Source organism: Procambarus clarkii, unplaced genomic scaffold (genome assembly GCF_040958095.1).
Source record: "Procambarus clarkii isolate CNS0578487 unplaced genomic scaffold, FALCON_Pclarkii_2.0 HiC_scaffold_208, whole genome shotgun sequence".
Taxonomy (NCBI): domain Eukaryota; kingdom Metazoa; phylum Arthropoda; class Malacostraca; order Decapoda; family Cambaridae; genus Procambarus; species Procambarus clarkii.
This window is the reverse complement of record NW_027189241.1, coordinates 244789-252115: the sequence shown is the minus strand read 5'-3', so window position 1 is coordinate 252115 and position 7327 is coordinate 244789.

The following is a 7327-nucleotide window of genomic DNA, read 5'->3' as shown; positions in this document are numbered from 1 at the left end:
ATGGTGATGTTAGAAGCAGAAGTGGTATTTGTTGCTGAAGTCGTAGCATTGGTGAATGCCCAGAATCAGAATAATACAGGAGAAGATGCCCATAGGGGCGAGCTTGGAAGTGGGGACAGAAGAAGATAAGGGGGGGTGAGAGGAAGAAGATTTGTAAGAGAAAAAGTGCCAGGGCTAAACCCAGCTGCGTGTCGTTAGGTTGCGGCTTTCGAGGCAGGGACTCAGTCGGGTGTTTTCAGTGACAACATCGGGACATCACAAACTCACAACATCACAGTGATTGGCTCAAGAGCGTCAGGGCTGAACTTTTTTACGGATTGTTTGTGCTGGTTGTTGAGAGCTGAATATGTAATGATAGTGGATGCTGGGTGTTGAGAGCTAAAGTTTAACGAAATACAGAGTTAGGAAGAGGATCATGGATGGTAGAGAAGAGGTCATGATTGTTTCGTGGTAGTCTGAGAGTGTGTAGGAGAAAATCAATGTGTTGTTCATGATGAGTGAGTAGTCTATCGATTTGTTTGTCTGATAGAGTTTTCCAGTAGGTATTTAGGGCAGGAATGTTAGTACTTTCATGGAGACTTTGATTGGTATTTAACTCTTGCCATCGGGTGTTGAGTACCCATCTTAGTGCTCTGTTCTGTATTCTTTGAAGTTTTATTTTGTTAGTGCGTGCAGATAGAGAAAGAGCTAGTGGAGCGTATGTTAGGAGAGGTCTAATAAGTGCTTTGTAAAGGTGCATTTTTGTGTCAGGTTTTGCAAATCTAAGTCTGTATAGTTTCTTCATGGCTTGAAGAGCTATTGCATGTTTCTGTGTTATGTGTGTGTGAAAGAGTAGTTGTCGATCAAATGTGAGTCCCAGGACTGTGGAGGAGGGAGATACAGAGATGTAAGTAGGATTTTGAGTGTATGAATAGAGTTTGAGAGGAATTGGGCGAATAGTTCTTTTACAGAAAAAGTAGGTGATTTTAGATTTGCTGGAGTTGGTTTTTATACGCCATTTGTACTCCCACTCAGTGACAACATCAAGTTCTGTTTGTGCTCTGTTTGTTAGTGTATCAATGGTGTTGCTGGTGACAAGGTGAGAGACATCATCAGCATAACATATGGTTAATGAAGTGTGATGAACAGGGTCAGGAATGTCGTTTATGTATAGGATGTAGAGTGTTGGGGCAAGAACAGAACCTTGGGGAACACCGGCGTGTAAGTTGAAGTAGTCAGAGTGTTGTTGGAGGAACTTAATTCGCATTGTCCTATTGTCTAAGTAGTTCGAAAGAAGTTTGGTGGTGATAAGAGGAAGATTAAAGTTGTTGCATAGTTTGAATTTTAAGCCGTCATGCCAAACAGTGTCAAAGGCCTTCTCAACGTCCTTAGTGATGAGTGCAGTCTTAAGTCTTTGGTGCTGATTGATACTGAGGTAGTTAGTCATGATGTTTAAGGCGTCGTGAGTGGACCGGTGAGGCCGAAATCCAAACTGTTTGTTAGTGAGTAAGTCATTGTGTTCAAGGTGGGTTCTAAGTCTCTGGTTGATCAGCCTTTCAAAGACTTTGCCAAGTGTCTCTAGAAGGCTGATGGGTCTATAGTTCTTTGGGTCAGTGTGGGGTTTCCCAGGTTTTGGAATAAGAACGGCTGTGGCAGACTTAAAGTTGAGTGGAAAGTATCCAGAGGCAAGGGAGGCGTTGAATAGGTTAGTGATAGCAGTAATGATAGAGGCAGGGAGTTGTCTAAGAAGGATATGTCCAATGCCAGACGCACCAGGGGCTCTACGACGAGTCCCCATGAGAGCTGTCTTGACATCAGCTAGAGTTAGGGGAGTCTGTAGTTCAGTGTTTGAATTGAGATTTTCAAGGTGAATGAGGTCGTCTGGTGTAGTTGCTTGTCTATTTTGGTGTATCCAGTCTTCGACTATTTCAATGTTGGGGCGTGCAAATGGTTCAGGAGGATGTGGGTGAAAGATTTGTTCCCAGTGGTGTTTAAAAATGTTGAGAACTGCTTCAGGATCAGTGATTTTGTTGTTATTATGTAGAAGGTATTTAAACGGTGTGTGAGTTGATCCTTGTAATCGTTTGATTCGTTTCCAGAATTCTTGAGGTGTCAGTTTTCTGTATTGTTCTGCTTGTTCTATAAGGTGTTTCCAATGTTTTGTGTGATCTTCATCTAGGCTGTTAAGGATATGGTTTTTTAATGCTGTTAGGTCCCATAGTATTTGTCCATGTCGATGTATGTTTTGTAAGAATCTAGTGTGATAGCAAGCTAAGAGGCGTTTGGAGCGAATGGAGGGGGTGAAAGTGAAATGTGGTTTGTGTGCTGTTTTAGGAATGGAGATGTTTGCTGCATGAATGATGGTGTCTTGTATGTTGAGTGCTTGTGTGTCGATGTCAGTGTGATGTTTGTCATTGTATTCATAAGTGAGATCAGTGTCATCAATGTGTTGTTTGAACATGTCCCAGTTTGCCCTATGGTATGAGAATTGAGGAGTGCTGGGGATGAGAATAGGATTTGTGGAGACTGTGAGAATTAAGGGAATATGATCAGAGCCCGTAATGGGCCCTGGTGAAATGAAGTGTTGCAAGTTGCTGCCGTGTCTGTTGGTGAATATGAGATCAGGCCGGCCAGAACCTGTATGTGTGAAACAAGTGGGGAAATCAGGGCCAAGAAAGAATAGATGTTTTTGGGTGTATATTTGGTGAAGCTGTCTGCCATGCTGATTTGTGGTATTGTGGTGGAATGTAGGGTGTTGTGCATTGAGGTCTGCAAGCAGAAAAACAGGCAAGTGAGAGTTGTTGAAGAGAGTTATGAAATCTTGCATGGGAATGTAGGTGTTAGGACGGGTGTAGGTTGTGCAGATGATGAGAGACCCCATTTGTGTATGAACTTTAATGGCTAGGAAATGTTTGTGAAGCCAATGAGTGTGTAAGAGTTCGTGTTTGTATGAAGAACGGATGAGTATTGCAACTCCTTCATGTGCTTCATCTGGTGACTGGTAAGAGGTGTAGCCATAATGTTTGATTTTATATGAGTTCGTGATATATGTGCTATTTAATAATAGCACATCAGGTCTCTCGATCTCAATAAAATCTGACACCATGTGTCTAATGTTGAAATATGCCCGCACATTAAACTGTATGATCTTTATGAATTTTTAGGTTTTGATGGGGTGCTGGTGGGGTTTTGTGCATGTAAAAGAGCATGAGGGTTGCGTGATTCAATGAGTTGGGCAGTTATTGAGGAGGGTGCATCTTGGAGGATGGTGGTAGGAATTGTAGGATATTTACAGCGGGAGGTGGGAGTAAGACAACGGGTTGCTGAACGGGCTCGGGACGAGACAAGATGAGTTACAGAAGAAATGACTGAAGTTGTTGGGGGATGGAGGGAGACAGAAGGCTTGTTGACAGGGACCGGGTGAGAGCTATCAGAGGTTGTAGTGTTAGTAGTCAGATTGGAAGTGGAGAGCCCCGCACGATTTCCCGACTATATCCCATCAAGCGGACGTACTAGTAGCATTGCAACTCCTGCCTGCCCTTACTTTACGCTTGTGGTCGAGTAGACACGGCTTTCTCACAACGCTTTCAAAACTGCAGTTGCCTACTCGTCTGTTTCACGTCCCTGTGAAATGACTTTTGCACAAATCCAAAAAATAGAGCAAAATCAGCGATAATAGTGATTGAGGTGAGCCGCCTGTTGGCTGCAGCCAGAGGAAGGAGGGGAGGGGCAACGGGGTGACGTAGGCGAGTCGAGCAGCCAATGGCGCTCGAGCAAGCGCCTCGAGACGGCGTATATAAGCAAAAATTTTTCGGCGCCTTCCTCTCACCCCCCCTTATCTTCTTCTGTCCCCACTTCCAAACTCGCCCCTATGGGCATCTTCTCCTGTATTATTCTGATTCTGATTCTGCGCCGGCCATCACAGATCACGACAGAGCAACTAGCAACCGTCGCGGTCGGACGTGCTCGCGTTGCTCCAGCTCTTCTCTCTCGCACCCAGTACTGCAGGGTGGATAAACAATTGGCAGCAGACTTGCGTCTCTCTAGATGGTCAGACCCCACTCCTAACTTGGTATTTTATGCCGGGTAGAGACGGGAGGCCATCTTCAGTGACGTGTAGTCTTTGAGAGAGACCCATCGGCCTCCAGGAAGCTCATCATGCGTCACAAACGCTTCAAGATCAGGGGTACGCCCCTCAACGAACAACCATTCTCCAAGACATCTCTCCTGAAGCTCTTTAAAGACGTTGCAGGAGTAACACCCAACGACATCAAGCAGGAAGGCACGGACATCCTTTTCTTCTTTTATAGTGAGGAGGAAGTCGACAAACTTCTGTCTTACAGCGCTAACTTCTCCAACCAACACCTTCGTCTCAACTTCCCACGCCAGTACCTGGCTGAACACTCTGTCGTTATTCACGATCTCAGTCAATGGATCGTGGAACAAGATGACGCTGATGATAGTGCGTTCATGCACGACTTCAAGGCATCAAACCCGGACCTACGGCTTCACCAAGCTCAATTCTTCAATTCAAGTCGCTCCCTGAAGCTGACCTTCGAGACGGTAGCTGCGGCTACTATGGCTACCAGAAATGGAGTTTACAGCTTTGGAATTCACATTCCGCCTTTCCGTGTGAAGATGGAACGTTTTCACATCGTCAACCAGTGCCTCCGATGCTACGAGTACACCCACTCCACCAGCAAATGTACCCAGCGGATTCAGAAGTGTAGCCTCTGCTCAGCTGACCACCATTACTCCATCTGCAAGTCTGAAACACTATGCTGCTTGCTGTGCAAAGGCGATCATCCAGCAATCTCCATACATTGTCCTCACAGACAAAACGCTATTAAAAACATGGAGAAATCCACATCTTCAACCGGAGCCAGTACCTCTGAAGCAACAAGCCAATCAGCGACCACCTCTACTTCAGGTTTCAACGCCCAAGCCGCCATCTTCCCGGAGCTCCCGGGAGGACGTCCCACTGCTACTACCAGCCAATGGGGAGCCAGCTCCCAAACGCCAACCAGCGATTCGTCGAGCCAGCCATCGCCACCGGCCCAACCAAAGACAAAGCTAATTGGGCAGAGCACAGTAAAAGCTCTGATATCAACAGCCAGAATTACTGCTGGCAATAACCCCCGAGAATTCGTGAGGCTTCTGAAAATTCTGTACAAGGCGAACGGTCTCCCTACCTTCATTGTTCCTGAGGAAGTTTTCAACGCTCCGCGTTCATCTCCAACAACTGACCCTGTAGAGGAGGATGCTGACTCTACATCCGACGACGACGATTCCGCCACTGCAATGCAGCCCTCAGATCCTGTTCGGGCACCTACAGCTCACAAGACTCTGCCTCATGTGACCCCCACTTCTGCATCAGTTCCCGTTACCAACCATGACATCACTGTGAACGCAGCCACGCTTTCTGACATACTGTCAGCTCCTGCTCCACACGCTTCTCCAGCTGCTGCTGTCCCTTCACCCGTCTCAGTGGCGAATTTCGCTGCTATCGACCCTTGGTGTGACCCTATAGAGGGTACCGACTATGCAGCACCTTCTGCTGCAGTACCTACCGCTGTTACACATCCTCCGAGAACTCTACCTTCAAGACATCAACCCTCAAGAACCCAACCTTCAAGAAATCTACCCCAGCGTGTCAACACCCCTGCTCCTCACTCATCTGATGAATCGGATGAGGACGTATCTGTCGGTACACCATCACCCCCAAGGAAAGATCACCTTCAAGCATCAACACGAACCGTGACCACCAAGACCGACAAGCCCAAAAAAAAGAACAAAGATCAAAGTTTGGTGAAATCAACAAGAAAGAAGACTCCTAACGAACTGACTTAACATCATCTGACATCAAACCTCCACTGCCAGCTGCTTGCGTTCCCGGCCTCTGTGTGTATTGCAAATGACACCCCACTCAATTCTACTTTCATCTGATCAAGCTCAAATCCACGGTGGTTGGGCCACCGATCTTTCATCTCCCCTCTTCACCTCATCTCCAGATCCTTGCTCAAGATTTCTGCAACCTCGCCCCGTTCTTCCATCCCCTGCTTGCCAGCTCTATGGACTTTTTAATCCGTAATCCGGCCATCACAAACCACAGTTGTTCACCATGGCTCGCACCAAGCAGACTGCTCGCAAGTCCACGGGAGGCAAGGCTCCTCGTAAGCAGCTGGCCACCAAGGCAGCACGCAAGTCTGCTCCTGCCACAGGGGGTGTGAAGAAGCCTCACCGTTACAGGCCCGGAACGGTCGCCCTGCGTGAGATCCGTCGTTACCAGAAGAGCACCGAGTTGCTCATCAGGAAACTTCCCTTCCAGCGTCTGGTGCGCGAGATTGCCCAGGACTTCAAGACCGATCTTCGCTTCCAGTCGTCTGCCGTCATGGCTTTACAGGAGGCATCCGAGGCTTACCTGGTCGGTCTCTTCGAGGACACTAACCTCTGTGCCATCCACGCCAAGCGTGTCACCATCATGCCAAAGGACATTCAGCTTGCTCGCCGTATCCGTGGAGAGCGTGCATAAGCTAAATCGACCACCCTAGTATACACCAAACTCGGCCCTTCTCAGGGCCAAAATATCCTTCTAAGGAGATTTCAGACATTCCTAGCATAATTTAGGTGTCATACATACATGTGATATCAATAAATCAAGTCATTTGTAGTACAACCTGTTCTCTTACAAACAAAACGCCGTCGCTTTTCACTCTTATGCACTGTCAAGGATCACCCCCCCCCCCAAAATAAAAATTGTCATACTGTACTAGAAATAAAAGCAGCTTGTATAAGTGACATATACTGTCCAGTCCTGTTTTATTCTGTTTTCGGTCCTCTGGCTTAATCTGTTAAGTTAGGAGATGACATTTTAAATTAACCGTTTTCTTGACATTTTCAAACCTAAGAGGGTGGCCTGCATAGTAATCCTAATGTGGAACATAACAATGAATCTCTAATCTCTAGAAAAAAGATACCGAGTGCTTATATGTGTTGAGAGAGAGAGAGAGAGAGAGAGAGAGAGAGAGAGAGAGAGAGAGAGAGAGAGAGAGAGAGAGAGAGAGAGAGAGAGAGAGAGAGAGAGAGAGAGAGAGAGACACAGACAGACAGACAAGACAGACAAGACAGACAGACAGACAGACAGACAGACAGACAGACAGACAGACAGACAGACAGACAGACAGACAGACAGGCAGGCAGGCAGACAGACAGACAGACAGACAGACAGACACTGAGAGAGAGAAACACACACAGACAGTTTCATAAATATTCTCATTTTATAGCTATTTGCTTTCAGTGACAGAGGTTTTTGTTATAATAGTATTGGTGTCTAACACTCACAATCTCT